Here is a 17,365-nt window from a genome sequence, read left to right as displayed (position 1 = left end):
TCCCTTTCTTTTCGACGACATTTCTCATTTTGTACTCGGCAGGGTTCACACCTGCGAGGGGAAACCGCAATGGATTTCATGTACATCGCATTAACCACTCGGCCCACGAATACAGAACCACACTGACAGCTTGACTTCCCAGGCCTGTCTGCCTATGGAGCTGAGAAAGAGTGAATCATCGCAGAGTTTGTTTGAATCCAATCACTTCACAGTGATTCGAAAGGGTTAAATATCGGCACATGGTGTTTGCAGATATTTCGGTGTTTCACCCCAAAAGATGAAATGAACTTTCAGTTAGAAATTGCAGGAGGAACTCAGCAGGTCAGGCAACATCTGTGGAAAGAGAATCAGAGGCAACATTTCAAAATTGTGTTTTCACCGACAGGTACTGTCAAACCTGCCTAGTTTCTCTTTTGGTCTCGTCTTCTCAGCAAACGCAGTCCCTTCCGTTAGACATCAATTCAATTCAGAAACCCCTTTGTGGAGAAGATTTCCGTTTGGGGAAAATTTTCCTGACGCCATTAAAAGCGCACAGCTTCGAAGCCAAAGAAGGGCAGCGAACACACCGCCCCTGGGTGGGCTCGAACCACCAACCTTTCGGTTAACAGCCGAACGCGCTGACCAATTGCGCCACAGAGACAGGCGCTGACTTGGGCTGCACCATCGCCTGGTGATTTTATAATTCAGCCTCCCCGCCGAGAATTACAATTGTCGTCTATCAGTTTTACTTTTCCATAATCAAGCCTGGGAGATCTCTTGTGGAGATACCGGGGACAGTCTGCAGACACATCCATGTCACGAGGAACTAGCTTTCTTACTCCGGGGCCGTCGCCCTTCCAGCCTTTCAGTGTTTTGCCTGTTCCCGAGTTCTCTCGTTGGCTCGCAGGGGAGAAGGGGTTTGAATTCATGATGTGCAGGAACGACAATTCTTTCATTGTCTCAGATCAGTTCATGTGCCAAAAACATCAGAGTCAACCTCCCGGCCTCGTCAACAAGGGGACGGTGTCTGGACAGTCTCTGCTCAATCGGACCGGTCATCTTTCATTCTCCTCGAAATCCGCTTCGCAAAGTGTTTCTAAAGGTTCACAAAGCTGGAGACTGGGATTTCTGTGTTGCTTCATGAACATTTGAACATTTTTCCATTTCCTAACTGACAATATTTTGCAAAAATCTCTTCCAATTGTACGCCTTGCCTCATGTCCAGGGATGAGGAATTTCCATTTTGGGGAGACATTCCCAAGATGGAGAATGTTCGCTTTGGAGCAAAGAAGGAAAACTGGAGATTTCCTGGGGCTGTTGGTCACGATGGAGGAAGAAGCGGTGGGAATGGGCAGTTTAATGATCAGAAGAACCAATTGCCACTGACCAGAGTCAGTTACCAGAGGACAGGGATTGAAGTTCTTGAATGAAAAGCAGCACTTGTGCCTAATAAACACAGAGAATACTGCAGAAAGCCAACGGGTCGAGCAGCATCTGTGGAAAGGGAAACAGAGCTGACGTTGTGAGTCTGGTACGTTGTTTGTTCAGAACCCGAGTTTCCTGCATGGCAATCAATTCCCAGACATGAGAAAACGGGTCTTTATTGAGACGGGTTTTGTGAAGTTTGAGCGATAATGCAACCAACAGGAAGTCATTTAAAATCGCCAGCGAAGAAATCATAGCCAGCAGGTTACCACCCTGGGCGGGGAGCCCCAAAGGATCTCTACGCCAACACCTTAAGTGTTCGGCCACAACTACACGCCCAAAGTTGTGGTCTAAACTTTCTCATGGAATAGTTCTAACAGGAAAGGTGAGTATTGGGATTGTCCTGTCCGCGCCATAGCCCCAACGGTTCCTGTTGCCCTGGATTTGATCAGGACAGAGGAGGCTGATGGGAGATCGAATTGAACTACACACATTGATGAGAGATAGAGCGGCTGGGAAGGATCCATTCCCATGCGTAGAGAGATTAATAATCAGGGCCGAAAATAAGGAGCCACTTCAAGAAATTTGGGGTTCATTCAGCAAAGCTAATGTATGACTGTTCACAGAAAATTGTGATGAAAGTCTCTCGAGTTATTTTGATGAGAAGTGTTGATGATGCTAATACAATCGATAGGATGAACGTAGATTGGTAAATGTATTTGGTGACAGTTCTGTTCTAGCCCTGTGAGCGAAACCTGGATCTGAAGGAGTAGAAGGGACATTAACAACATCGATCTGAAATTGGACACGTGACAAGGAACAGAGCCATCATGAACAGTTGGCTTTTGAACTGGAGAAGGTTTCTCGTGAAATTCGCTTGAGGCTTGAGGTATGCAAGGTCAAGATAATTTAGGTAAAACACGGAAACGCTATCCTCATTAGCAGACAGTGAAAGGATTACAAGACACAAATTAAACATTTTCGACAAGTGATACAGGGGACTGGGAAGATAAGTATTATAAACTGTGAACAGCAAAGTTCTGGAGCACAACACATACATTCAAAGACCGAAAACATCCAGGTCCTGATTAATCAGATTGCATTGTAGTGCATGTTTGCAAAACATCCACTTGCAATGTCCTACAAAAGAGTGACAAAACCCATCCCTGTCAGCCCAGGATAGAAAATCCGAAGGGATGAACGTTTGCTGATTTTCTGAAGATTCACAGAGCTTGGACTGGGTTTTGGTGATTGTTTCTTTTCCACTCCCAGGAGCCGCAGTGTTTGAGGCGTTGAGTTGGGGAGAATAAAATGTGCCCGTGAGCAGCATGTGGGGCTATTTCAGCTTCCCCTCATATGACTGCGCTGTGAGTTGACTCAGATGTTCTCAGGGACATTTACTGACGCGAGACAGTGAAAGGATTCTCATTCCCGCAGATCGGGAATTCAAACCGTATGCCGGCTACAGGACAATGAGAAAGATTAATTGGGGTGTGTGAAGAAGCTGTGAGCTGCATTTCAAACAGGGAGGTGGAGTCAGATGCATCATCCATTGGCCCCGGCCCTGTGCGTATCTCACGCCACCATGCTGCAGAGTTCTGACGTTAGCACGGACATGCGCAGCAATGGGTTCATTCACAAGGCGAACAACCAAAGATAATCACCGTCACTGATTCCCTTCCACAGGCCCAACTTGGTGAAGCAGTATCTTTCACTGGCAAAGGAAACACCCTTGTCCTCAGGTGCTTGCTTCATTTCGATCACGATTTCAAGCACCTCACTCTTCTAGTCTCATTTCCAAACACTTTGCTCATAGCCTCAAAAGAAGCTCTGCGGGTATCTGCTTGTTCCACCCGAACAGGCAGTGGGTTGCAGATTCCCACCAGTCCCAATTTGAGTGAAATATTTTTCCCCCTCCACTGATTTGAATCTTAAAGAAGAAGCCGGGGAGCAAGCTCCCTTTCTTTTCGACGACATTTCTCATTTTGTACTCGGCAGGGTTCACACCTGCGAGGGGAAACCGCAATGGATTTCATGTACATCGCATTAACCACTCGGCCCACGAATACAGAACCACACTGACAGCTTGACTTCCCAGGCCTGTCTGCCTATGGAGCTGAGAAAGAGTGAATCATCGCAGAGTTTGTTTGAATCCAATCACTTCACAGTGATTCGAAAGGGTTAAATATCGGCACATGGTGTTTGCAGATATTTCGGTGTTTCACCCCAAAAGATGAAATGAACTTTCAGTTAGAAATTGCAGGAGGAACTCAGCAGGTCAGGCAACATCTGTGGAAAGAGAATCAGAGGCAACATTTCAAAATTGTGTTTTCACCGACAGGTACTGTCAAACCTGCCTAGTTTCTCTTTTGGTCTCGTCTTCTCAGCAAACGCAGTCCCTTCCGTTAGACATCAATTCAATTCAGAAACCCCTTTGTGGAGAAGATTTCCGTTTGGGGAAAATTTTCCTGACGCCATTAAAAGCGCACAGCTTCGAAGCCAAAGAAGGGCAGCGAACACACCGCCCCGGGGTGGGCTCGAACCACCAACCTTTCGGTTAACAGCCGAACGCGCGGACCAATTGCGCCACAGAGACAGGCGCTGACTTGGGCTGCACATCGCCTGGTGATTTTGTAATTCAGCCTCCCCGCCGAGAATTACAGTTGTCGTCTATCAGTTTTACTTTTCCATAATCAAGCCTGGGAGATCTCTTGTGGAGATACCGGGGACAGTCTGCAGACACATCCATGTCACGAGGAACTAGCTTTCTTACTCCGGGGCCGTCGCCCTTCCAGCCTTTCAGTGTTTTGCCTGTTTCCGAGTTCTCTCGTTGGCTCGCAGGGGAGAAGGGGTTTGAATTCATGATGTGCAGGAACGACAATTCTTTCATTGTCTCAGATCAGTTCATGTGCCAAGAACATCAGAGTCAACCTCCCGGCCTCGTCAACAAGGGGACGGTGTCTGGACAGTCTCTGCTCAATCGGACCGGTCATCTTTCATTCTCCTCGAAATCCGCTTCGCAAAGTGTTTCTAAAGGTTCACAAAGCTGGAGACTGGGATTTCTGTGTTGCTTCATGAACATTTGAACATTTTTCCATTTCCTAACTGACAATATTTTGCCAAAATCTCTTCCAATTGTACGCCTTGCCTCATGTCCAGGGATGAGGAATTTCCATTTTGGGGAGACATTCCCAAGGTGGAGAATGTTCGCTTTGGAGCAAAGAAGGAAAACTGGAGATTTCCTGGGGCTGTTGGTCATGATGGGAGAAGAAGCGGTGGGAATGGGCAGTTTAATGATCAGAAGAACCAATTGCCACTGACCAGAGTCAGTTACCAGAGGACAGGGATTGAAGTTCTTGAATGAAAAGCAGCACTTGTGCCTAATAAACACAGAGAATACTGCAGAAAGCCAACGGGTCGAGCAGCATCTGTGGAAAGGGAAACAGAGCTGACGTTGTGAGTCTGGTACGTTGTTTGTTCAGAACCCGAGTTTCCTGCATGGCAATCAATTCCCAGACATGAGAAAACGGGTCTTTATTGAGACGGGTTTTGTGAAGTTTGAGCGATAATGCAACCAACAGGAAGTCATTTAAAATCGCCAGCGAAGAAAGCATAGCCAGCAGGTTACCACCCTGGGCGGGGAGCCCCAAAGGATCTCTACGCCAACACCTTAAGTGTTCGGCCACAACTACACGCCCAAAGTTGTGGTCTAAACTTTCTCATGGAATAGTTCTAACAGGAAAGGTGAGTATTGGGATTGTCCTGTCCGCGCCATAGCCCCAACGGTTCCTGTTGCCCTGGATTTGATCAGGACAGAGGAGGCTGATGGGAGATCGAATTGAACTACACACATTGATGAGAGATAGAGCGGCTGGGAAGGATCCATTCCCATGCGTAGAGAGATTAATAATCAGGGCCTAAAATAAGGAGCCACTTCAAGAAATTTGGGGTTCATTCAGCAAAGCTAATGTATGACTGTTCACAGAAAATTGTGATGAAAGTCTCTCGAGTTATTTTGATGAGAAGTGTTGATGATGCTAATACAATCGATAGGATGAACGTAGATTGGTAAATGTATTTGGTGACAGTTCTGTTCTAGCCCTGTGAGCGAAACCTGGATCTGAAGGAGTAGAAGGGACATTAACAACATCGATCTGAAATTGGACACGTGACAAGGAACAGAGCCATCATGAACAGTTGGCTTTTGAACTGGAGAAGGTTTCTCGTGAAATTCGCTTGAGGCTTGAGGTATGCAAGGTCAAGATAATTTAGGTAAAACACGGAAACGCTATCCTCATTAGCAGACAGTGAAAGGATTACAAGACACAAATTAAACATTTTCGACAAGTGATACAGGGGACTGGGAAGATAAGTATTATAAACTGTGAACAGCAAAGTTCTGGAGCACAACACATACATTCAAAGACCGAAAACATCCAGGTCCTGATTAATCAGATTGCATTGTAGTGCATGTTTGCAAAACATCCACTTGCAATGTCCTACAAAAGAGTGACAAAACCCATCCCTGTCAGCCCAGGATAGAAAATCCGAAGGGATGAACGTTTGCTGATTTTCTGAAGATTCACAGAGCTTGGACTGGGTTTTGGTGATTGTTTCTTTTCCACTCCCAGGAGCCGCAGTGTTTGAGGCGTTGAGTTGGGGAGAATAAAATGTGCCCGTGAGCAGCATGTGGGGCTATTTCAGCTTCCCCTCATATGACTGCGCTGTGAGTTGACTCAGATGTTCTCAGGGACATTTACTGACGCGAGACAGTGAAAGGATTCTCATTCCCGCAGATCGGGAATTCAAACCGTATGCCGGCTACAGGACAATGAGAAAGATTAATTGGGGTGTGTGAAGAAGCTGTGAGCTGCATTTCAAACAGGGAGGTGGAGTCAGATGCATCATCCATTGGCCCCGGCCCTGTGCGTATCTCACGCCACCATGCTGCAGAGTTCTGACGTTAGCACGGACATGCGCAGCAATGGGTTCATTCACAAGGCGAACAACCAAAGATAATCACCGTCACTGATTCCCTTCCACAGGCCCAACTTGGTGAAGCAGTATCTTTCACTGGCAAAGGAAACACCCTTGTCCTCAGGTGCCTGCTTCATTTCGATCACGATTTCAAGCACCTCACTCTTCTAGTCTCATTTCCAAACACTTTGCTCATAGCCTCAAAAGAAGCTCTGCGGGTATCTGCTTGTTCCACCCGAACAGGCAGTGGGTTGCAGATTCCCACCAGTCCCAATTTGAGTGAAATATTTTTCCCCCTCCACTGATTTGAATCTTAAAGAAGAAGCCGGGGAGCAAGCTCCCTTTCTTTTCGACGACATTTCTCATTTTGTACTCGGCAGGGTTCACACCTGCGAGGGGAAACCGCAATGGATTTCATGTACATCGCATTAACCACTCGGCCCACGAATACAGAACCACACTGACAGCTTGACTTCCCAGGCCTGTCTGCCTATGGAGCTGAGAAAGAGTGAATCATCGCAGAGTTTGTTTGAATCCAATCACTTCACAGTGATTCGAAAGGGTTAAATATCGGCACATGGTGTTTGCAGATATTTCGGTGTTTCACCCCAAAAGATGAAATGAACTTTCAGTTAGAAATTGCAGGAGGAACTCAGCAGGTCAGGCAACATCTGTGGAAAGAGAATCAGAGGCAACATTTCAAAATTGTGTTTTCACCGACAGGTACTGTCAAACCTGCCTAGTTTCTCTTTTGGTCTCGTCTTCTCAGCAAACGCAGTCCCTTCCGTTAGACATCAATTCAATTCAGAAACCCCTTTGTGGAGAAGATTTCCGTTGGGGGAAAATTTTCCTGACGCCATTAAAAGCGCACAGCTTCGAAGCCAAAGAAGGGCAGCGAACACACCGCCCCTGGGTGGGCTCGAACCACCAACCTTTCGGTTAACTGCCGAACGCGCGGACCAATTGCGCCACAGAGACAGGCGCTGACTTGGGCTGCACATCGCCTGGTGATTTTGTAATTCAGCCTCCCCGCCGAGAATTACAGTTGTCGTCTATCAGTTTTACTTTTCCATAATCAAGCCTGGGAGATCTCTTGTGGAGATACCGGGGACAGTCTGCAGACACATCCATGTCACGAGGAACTAGCTTTCTTACTCCGGGGCCGTCGCCCTTCCAGCCTTTCAGTGTTTTGCCTGTTTCCGAGTTCTCTCGTTGGCTCGCAGGGGAGAAGGGGTTTGAATTCATGATGTGCAGGAACGACAATTCTTTCATTGTCTCAGATCAGTTCATGTGCCAAGAACATCAGAGTCAACCTCCCGGCCTCGTCAACAAGGGGACGGTGTCTGGACAGTCTCTGCTCAATCGGACCGGTCATCTTTCATTCTCCTCGAAATCCGCTTCGCAAAGTGTTTCTAAAGGTTCACAAAGCTGGAGACTGGGATTTCTGTGTTGCTTCATGAACATTTGAACATTTTTCCATTTCCTAACTGACAATATTTTGCCAAAATCTCTTCCAATTGTACGCCTTGCCTCATGTCCAGGGATGAGGAATTTCCATTTTGGGGAGACATTCCCAAGGTGGAGAATGTTCGCTTTGGAGCAAAGAAGGAAAACTGGAGATTTCCTGGGGCTGTTGGTCACGATGGAGGAAGAAGCGGTGGGAATGGGCAGTTTAATGATCAGAAGAACCAATTGCCACTGACCAGAGTCAGTTACCAGAGGACAGGGATTGAAGTTCTTGAATGAAAAGCAGCACTTGTGCCTAATAAACACAGAGAATACTGCAGAAAGCCAACGGGTCGAGCAGCATCTGTGGAAAGGGAAACAGAGCTGACGTTGTGAGTCTGGTACGTTGTTTGTTCAGAACCCGAGTTTCCTGCATGGCAATCAATTCCCAGACATGAGAAAACGGGTCTTTATTGAGACGGGTTTTGTGAAGTTTGAGCGATAATGCAACCAACAGGAAGTCATTTAAAATCGCCAGCGAAGAAATCATAGCCAGCAGGTTACCACCCTGGGCGGGGAGCCCCAAAGGATCTCTACGCCAACACCTTAAGTGTTCGGCCACAACTACACGCCCAAAGTTGTGGTCTAAACTTTCTCATGGAATAGTTCTAACAGGAAAGGTGAGTATTGGGATTGTCCTGTCCGCGCCATAGCCCCAACGGTTCCTGTTCCCCTGGATTTGATCAGGACAGAGGAGGCTGATGGGAGATCGAATTGAACTACACACATTGATGAGAGATAGAGCGGCTGGGAAGGATCCATTCCCATGCGTAGAGAGATTAATAATCAGGGCCGAAAATAAGGAGCCACTTCAAGAAATTTGGGGTTCATTCAGCAAAGCTAATGTATGACTGTTCACAGAAAATTGTGATGAAAGTCTCTCGAGTTATTTTGATGAGAAGTGTTGATGATGCTAATACAATCGATAGGATGAACGTAGATTGGTAAATGTATTTGGTGACAGTTCTGTTCTAGCCCTGTGAGCGAAACCTGGATCTGAAGGAGTAGAAGGGACATTAACAACATCGATCTGAAATTGGACACGTGACAAGGAACAGAGCCATCATGAACAGTTGGCTTTTGAACTGGAGAAGGTTTCTCGTGAAATTCGCTTGAGGCTTGAGGTATGCAAGGTCAAGATAATTTAGGTAAAACACGGAAACGCTATCCTCATTAGCAGACAGTGAAAGGATTACAAGACACAAATTAAACATTTTCGACAAGTGATACAGGGGACTGGGAAGATAAGTATTATAAACTGTGAACAGCAAAGTTCTGGAGCACAACACATACATTCAAAGACCGAAAACATCCAGGTCCTGATTAATCAGATTGCATTGTAGTGCATGTTTGCAAAACATCCACTTGCAATGTCCTACAAAAGAGTGACAAAACCCATCCCTGTCAGCCCAGGATAGAAAATCCGAAGGGATGAACGTTTGCTGATTTTCTGAAGATTCACAGAGCTTGGACTGGGTTTTGGTGATTGTTTCTTTTCCACTCCCAGGAGCCGCAGTGTTTGAGGCGTTGAGTTGGGGAGAATAAAATGTGCCCGTGAGCAGCATGTGGGGCTATTTCAGCTTCCCCTCATATGACTGCGCTGTGAGTTGACTCAGATGTTCTCAGGGACATTTACTGACGCGAGACAGTGAAAGGATTCTCATTCCCGCAGATCGGGAATTCAAACCGTATGCCGGCTACAGGACAATGAGAAAGATTAATTGGGGTGTGTGAAGAAGCTGTGAGCTGCATTTCAAACAGGGAGGTGGAGTCAGATGCATCATCCATTGGCCCCGGCCCTGTGCGTATCTCACGCCACCATGCTGCAGAGTTCTGACGTTAGCACGGACATGCGCAGCAATGGGTTCATTCACAAGGCGAACAACCAAAGATAATCACCGTCACTGATTCCCTTCCACAGGCCCAACTTGGTGAAGCAGTATCTTTCACTGGCAAAGGAAACACCCTTGTCCTCAGGTGCCTGCTTCATTTCGATCACGATTTCAAGCACCTCACTGTTCTAGTCTCATTTCCAAACACTTTGCTCATAGCCTCAAAAGAAGCTCTGCGGGTATCTGCTTGCTCCACCCGAACAGGCAGTGGGTTGCAGATTCCCACCAGTCCCAATTTGAGTGAAATATTTTTCCCCCTCCACTGATTTGAATCTTAAAGAAGAAGCCGGGGAGCAAGCTCCCTTTCTTTTCGACGACATTTCTCATTTTGTACTCGGCAGGGTTCACACCTGCGAGGGGAAACCGCAATGGATTTCATGTACATCGCATTAACCACTCGGCCCACGAATACAGAACCACACTGACAGCTTGACTTCCCAGGCCTGTCTGCCTATGGAGCTGAGAAAGAGTGAATCATCGCAGAGTTTGTTTGAATCCAATCACTTCACAGTGATTCGAAAGGGTTAAATATCGGCACATGGTGTTTGCAGATATTTCGGTGTTTCACCCCAAAAGATGAAATGAACTTTCAGTTAGAAATTGCAGGAGGAACTCAGCAGGTCAGGCAACATCTGTGGAAAGAGAATCAGAGGCAACATTTCAAAATTGTGTTTTCACCGACAGGTACTGTCAAACCTGCCTAGTTTCTCTTTTGGTCTCGTCTTCTCAGCAAACGCAGTCCCTTCCGTTAGACATCAATTCAATTCAGAAACCCCTTTGTGGAGAAGATTTCCGTTGGGGGAAAATTTTCCTGACGCCATTAAAAGCGCACAGCTTCGAAGCCAAAGAAGGGCAGCGAACACACCGCCCCTGGGTGGGCTCGAACCACCAACCTTTCGGTTAACAGCCGAACGCGCTGACCAATTGCGCCACAGAGACAGGCGCTGACTTGGGCTGCACCATCGCCTGGTGATTTTATACTTCAGCCTCCCCGCCGAGAATTACAATTGTCGTCTATCAGTTTTACTTTTCCATAATCAAGCCTGGGAGATCTCTTGTGGAGATACCGGGGACAGTCTGCAGACACATCCATGTCACGAGGAACTAGCTTTCTTACTCCGGGGCCGTCGCCCTTCCAGCCTTTCAGTGTTTTGCCTGTTCCCGAGTTCTCTCGTTGGCTCGCAGGGGAGAAGGGGTTTGAATTCATGATGTGCAGGAACGACAATTCTTTCATTGTCTCAGATCAGTTCATGTGCCAAGAACATCAGAGTCAACCTCCCGGCCTCGTCAACAAGGGGACGGTGTCTGGACTGTCTCTGCTCAATCGGACCGGTCATCTTTCATTCTCCTCGAAATCCGCTTCGCAAAGTGTTTCTAAAGGTTCACAAAGCTGGAGACTGGGATTTCTGTGTTGCTTCATGAACATTTGAACATTTTTCCATTTCCGAACTGACAATATCTTGCCAAAATCTCTTCCAATTGTACGCCTTGCCTCATGTCCAGGGATGAGGAATTTCCATTTTGGGGAGACATTCCCAAGGTGGAGAATGTTCGCTTTGGAGCAAAGAAGGAAAACTGGAGATTTCCTGGGGCTGTTGGTCACGATGGAGGAAGAAGCGGTGGGAATGGGCAGTTTAATGATCAGAAGAACCAATTGCCACTGACCAGAGTCAGTTACCAGAGGACAGGGATTGAAGTTCTTGAATGAAAAGCAGCACTTGTGCCTAATAAACACAGAGAATACTGCAGAAAGCCAACGGGTCGAGCAGCATCTGTGGAAAGGGAAACAGAGCTGACGTTGTGAGTCTGGTACGTTGTTTGTTCAGAACCCGAGTTTCCTGCATGGCAATCAATTCCCAGACATGAGAAAACGGGTCTTTATTGAGACGGGTTTTGTGAAGTTTGAGCGATAATGCAACCAACAGGAAGTCATTTAAAATCGCCAGCGAAGAAATCATAGCCAGCAGGTTACCACCCTGGGCGGGGAGCCCCAAAGGATCTCTACGCCAACACCTTAAGTGTTCGGCCACAACTACACGCCCAAAGTTGTGGTCTAAACTTTCTCATGGAATAGTTCTAACAGGAAAGGTGAGTATTGGGATTGTCCTGTCCGCGCCATAGCCCCAACGGTTCCTGTTCCCCTGGATTTGATCAGGACAGAGGAGGCTGATGGGAGATCGAATTGAACTACACACATTGATGAGAGATAGAGCGGCTGGGAAGGATCCATTCCCATGCGTAGAGAGATTAATAATCAGGGCCGAAAATAAGGAGCCACTTCAAGAAATTTGGGGTTCATTCAGCAAAGCTAATGTATGACTGTTCACAGAAAATTGTGATGAAAGTCTCTCGAGTTATTTTGATGAGAAGTGTTGATGATGCTAATACAATCGATAGGATGAACGTAGATTGGTAAATGTATTTGGTGACAGTTCTGTTCTAGCCCTGTGAGCGAAACCTGGATCTGAAGGAGTAGAAGGGACATTAACAACATCGATCTGAAATTGGACACGTGACAAGGAACAGAGCCATCATGAACAGTTGGCTTTTGAACTGGAGAAGGTTTCTCGTGAAATTCGCTTGAGGCTTGAGGTATGCAAGGTCAAGATAATTTAGGTAAAACTCGGAAACGCTATCCTCATTAGCAGACAGTGAAAGGATTACAAGACACAAATTAAACATTTTCGACAAGTGATACAGGGGACTGGGAAGATAAGTATTATAAACTGTGAACAGCAAAGTTCTGGAGCACAACACATACATTCAAAGACCGAAAACATCCAGGTCCTGATTAATCAGATTGCATTGTAGTGCATGTTTGCAAAACATCCACTTGCAATGTCCTACAAAAGAGTGACAAAACCCATCCCTGTCAGCCCAGGATAGAAAATCCGAAGGGATGAACGTTTGCTGATTTTCTGAAGATTCACAGAGCTTGGACTGGGTTTTGGTGATTGTTTCTTTTCCACTCCCAGGAGCCGCAGTGTTTGAGGCGTTGAGTTGGGGAGAATAAAATGTGCCCGTGAGCAGCATGTGGGGCTATTTCAGCTTCCCCTCATATGACTGCGCTGTGAGTTGACTCAGATGTTCTCAGGGACATTTACTGACGCGAGACAGTGAAAGGATTCTCATTCCCGCAGATCGGGAATTCAAACCGTATGCCGGCTACAGGACAATGAGAAAGATTAATTGGGGTGTGTGAAGAAGCTGTGAGCTGCATTTCAAACAGGGAGGTGGAGTCAGATGCATCATCCATTGGCCCCGGCCCTGTGCGTATCTCACGCCACCATGCAGCAGAGTTCTGACGTTAACACGGACATGCGCAGCAATGGGAACATTCACAATGTGAACAACCAAAGATAATCACCGTCACTGATTCCCTTCCACAGGCCCAACTTTGTGAAGCAGTATCTTTCACTGGCAAAGGAAACACCCTTGTACTCAGGCGCCTGCTTCATTTCGATCACGATTTCAAGCCCCTCACTCTTCTAGTCTCATTTCCAAACACTTTGCTCATAGCCTCAAAAGAAGCTCTGAGGGTATCTGCTTGTTCCACCCGAACAAGCAGTGGGTTGCAGATTCCCACCAGTCCCAATTTGAGTGAAATATTTTTCCCCCTCCACTGATTTGAATCTTAAAGAAGAAGCCGGGGAGCAAGCTCCCTTTCATTTCGACGACATTTCTCATTTTGTACTCGGCAGGGTTCACACCTGCGTGGGGAAACCGCAATGGATTTCATGTACATCGCATTAACCACTCGGCCCGCGAATACAGAACCACACTGACAGCTTGACTTCCCAGGTCTGTCTGCCTATGGAGCTAAGAAAGAGTGAATCATCGCAGAGTTTGTTTGAATCCACTCACTTCACAGTGATTCGAAAGGGTTAAATATCGGCACATGGTGTTTGCAGATATTTCGGTGTTTCACCCCCAAAGATGAAATGAACTTTCAGTTAGAAATTGCAGGAGGAACTCAGCAGGTCAGGCAACATCTGTGGAAAGAGAATCAGAGGCAACATTTCAAAATTGTGTTTTCACCGACAGGTACTGTCAAACCTGCCGAGTTTCTCTTTTGGTCTGGTCTTCTCAGCATACGCAGTCCCTTACGTGAGACATTACTTCAATTCCGAAACCCCTTTATGGAGAAGAATTCCGCTTGGGGAACATTTTCCTGACCCCATTAAAAGCGCACAGCTTCGAAGCCAAAGAAGAGCAGCGAACACACCGCCCCTGGGTGGGCTCGACCACCAACCTTCCAGTTAACAGCCGAATGCGCTGACCAATTGCGCCACAGAGACAGGCGATGACGTGGGCTGCACCATCGCCTGGTGATTTTATAATTCAGCCTCCCCGCCTAGAAAGACAATTGTCGTCTATCAGTTTTACTTTTCCATAAACAAGCCTGGGAGATGTGTTGTGGAGATACCGGGGACAGTCTGGAGACACATCCATGTCACGAGGAACTAGCTTTCTTACTCCGGGGCCGTCGCCCTTCCAGCCTTTCAGTGTTTTGCCTGTTCCCGAGTTCTCTCCTTTGGCTCGCAGGGGAGAAGGGGTTTGAATTCCTGATGTGCAGGAACGACAATTCTTTCAATGTCTCAGATCAGTTCATGTGCCGAGAACATCAGAGTCAACCTCCCGGCCTCTTCAATAAGGGGACGGTGTCTGGACTGTCTCTGCTCAATCGGACTGGTCATCTTTCATTCTCCTCTAAATCCGCTTCCCAAAGTGTTTCTAAAGGTTCACGAAGCTGGAGACTGGGATTTCTGTTTTGCTTCATGAACATTTGAACATTTTTCCATTTCCTAACTGACAATATTTTGCCAAAATCTCTTCCAATTGTACGCCTTGCCTCATGTCCAGGGATGAGGAATTTCCATTTTGGGGAGACATTCCCAAGGTGGAGAATGTTCGCTTTGGAGCAAAGAAGGAAAACTGGAGATTTCCTGGGGCTGTTAGTCACGATGGAAGAAGAAGCGGTGGGAATGGGCAGTTTAATGATCAGAAGAACCAATTGCCACTGACCAGAGTCAGTTACCAGAGGACAGGGATTGAAGTTCTTGAATGAAAAGCAGCACTTGTGCCGAATAAACAGAGAGAATACTGCAGAAAGCCAACGGGTCGAGCAGCATCTGTGGAAAGGGAAACAGAGCTGACGTTGTGAGTCTGGTCCGTTGTTTGTTCAGAACCCGAGATTCCTGCATGGCAATCAATTCCCAGACATGAGAAAACGGGTCTTTATTGAGACGGGTTTTGTGAAGTTTGAGCGATAATGCAACCAACAGGAAGTCATTAAAAATCGCCAGCGAAGAAAGCATAGCCAGCAGGTTACCACCCTGGGCGGGGGAGCCCCAAAGGATCTCTACGCCAACACCTTAAGTGTTCGGCCACAACTACACGCCCAAAGTTTTGGTCTAAACTTTCTCATGGAATAGTTCTAACAGGAAAGGTGAGTATTGGGATTGTCCTGTCCGCGCCATAGCCCCAACGGTTCCTGTTCCCCTGGATTTGATCAGGACAGAGGAGGCTGATGAGAGATCGAATTGAACTAAACACTGATGAGAGATAGAGCGGCTGGGAAGGATCCATTCCCATGCGTAGAGAGATTAATAATCAGGGCCTAAAATAAGGAGCCACTTCAAGAAATTTGGGGTTCATTCAGCAAAGCTAATGTATGACTGTTCACAGAAAATTGTGATGAAAGTCTCTCGAGTTATTTTGATGAGAAGTTTTGATGATGCTAATACAATCGATAGGATGAACGTAGATTGGTAAATGTATTTGGTGACAGTTCTGTTCTAGCCCTGTGAGCGAAACCTGGATTTGAAGGAGTAGAAGGGACATTAACAACATCGAACTGAAATTGGACACGTGACAAGAAACAGAGCCATCATGAACAGTTGGCTTTTGAACTGGAGAAGGTTTCTCGTGAAATTCGCTTGAGGCTTGAGGTATGCAAGGTCAAGATAATTTAGGTAAAACACGGAAACGCTATCCTCATTAGCAGACAGTGAAAGGATTACAAGACACAAATTAAACATTTTCGACAAGTGATACAGGGGACTGGGAAGATAAGTATTATAAACTGTGAACAGCAAAGTTCTGGAGCACAACACTTACATTCAAAGACCGAAAACATCCAGGTCCTGATTAATCAGATTGCATTGTAGTGCATTTTTGCAAAACATCCACTTGCAATGTCCTACAAAAGAGTGACAAAACCCATCCCTGTCAGCCCAGGATAGAAAATCCGAAGGGATGACCGTTTGCTGATTTTCTGAAGATTCACAGAGCTTAGACTGGGTTTTGGTGATTGTTTCTTTTCCACTCCCAGGAGCCGCAGTGGTTGAGGCGTTGAGTTGGGGAGAATAAAATGTGCCCGTGAGCAGCATGTGGGGCTATTTCAGCTTCCCCTCATCTGACTGCGCTGTGAGTTGACTCCGATGTTCTCAGGGACATTTACTGACGCGAGACAGTGAAAGGATTCTCATTCCCGCAGATCGGGAATTCAAACCATATGCCGGCTTCAGGACAATGCGAAGATTAATTGGGGTGTGTGAAGAAGCTGTGAGCTGCATTTCAAACAGGTAGGTGGAGTCAGATGCATCATCCATTGCGCCCCGGCCCTGTGCGTATCTAACGCCACCATGCTGCAGAGTTCTGACGTTAACACGGACATGCGCAGCAATGGGTTCATTCACAAGGTGAACAACCAAAGATAATCACCGTCACTGATTCCCTTCCACAGGCCCAACTTTGTGAAGTAGTATCTTTCACTGGCAAAGGAAGCACCCTTGTCCTCAGGTGCCTGCTTCATTTCGATCACGATTTCAAGCCCCTCACTCTTCTAGTCTCATTTCCAAACACTTTGCTCATAGCCTCAAAAGAAGCTCTGCGGGTATCGGCTTGCTCCACCCGAACAGGCAGTGGGTTGCAGATTCCCACCAGTCCCAATTTGAGTGAAATATTTTTCCCCCTCCACTGATTTGAATCTTAAAGAAGAAGCCGGGGAGCAAACTCCCTTTCTTTTCGACGACATTTCTCATTTTGTACTCGGAAGGGTTCACACCTGCGTGGGGAAACCGCAATGGATTTCATGTCCATCGCATTAACCACTCGGCCCGCGAATACAGAACCACACTGACAGCTTGACTTCCCAGGTCTGTCTGCCTATGGAGCTGAGAAAGAGTGAATCATCGCAGAGTTTGTTTGAATCCAATCACTTCACAGTGATTCGAAAGGGTTAAATATCGGCACATGGTGTTTGCAGATATTTCGGTGTTTCACCCCAAAAGATGAAATGAACTTTCAGTTAGAAATTGCAGGAGGAACTCAGCAGGTCAGGCAACATCTGTGGAAAGAGAATCAGAGGCAACATTTCAAAATTGTGTTCTCACCGGCAGGTACTGTCAAACCTGCCGAGTTTCTCTTTTGGTCTGGTCTTCTCAGCAGACGCAGTCCCTTACGTTAGACATTAAATCAATTCCGAAACCCCTTTATGGAGAGGAATTCCGCTTGGGGAACATTTTCCTGACCCCATTAAAAGCGCACAGCTTCGAAGCCAAAGAAGGGCAGCGAACACACCG

At 46.7% G+C, this 17,365-nt stretch overlaps 2 non-coding genes across 2 annotated transcripts; both read right to left on the bottom strand.

Moving 5' to 3' along the window:
• Positions 1-566: 566 nt before the first annotated feature.
• Positions 567-640, bottom strand: trnan-guu (transfer RNA asparagine (anticodon GUU)). The gene has a single exon. It is a non-coding gene; the product is annotated as a tRNA-Asn (tRNA).
• A 10,004-nt stretch (positions 641-10,644) lies between these two features.
• trnan-guu (transfer RNA asparagine (anticodon GUU)) lies at positions 10,645-10,718 on the bottom strand. Its single transcript has one exon. It is a non-coding gene; the product is annotated as a tRNA-Asn (tRNA).
• Between the last annotated feature and the right edge of the window lie 6,647 nt (positions 10,719-17,365).

This window comes from Chiloscyllium punctatum, chromosome 36 (assembly GCF_047496795.1).
Source record: "Chiloscyllium punctatum isolate Juve2018m chromosome 36, sChiPun1.3, whole genome shotgun sequence".
NCBI classification, from domain to species: Eukaryota; Metazoa; Chordata; class Chondrichthyes; order Orectolobiformes; family Hemiscylliidae; genus Chiloscyllium; species Chiloscyllium punctatum.
The sequence above is the reverse complement of the archived record's forward strand: the minus strand, read 5'-3'. Positions and strand labels throughout refer to the sequence as shown.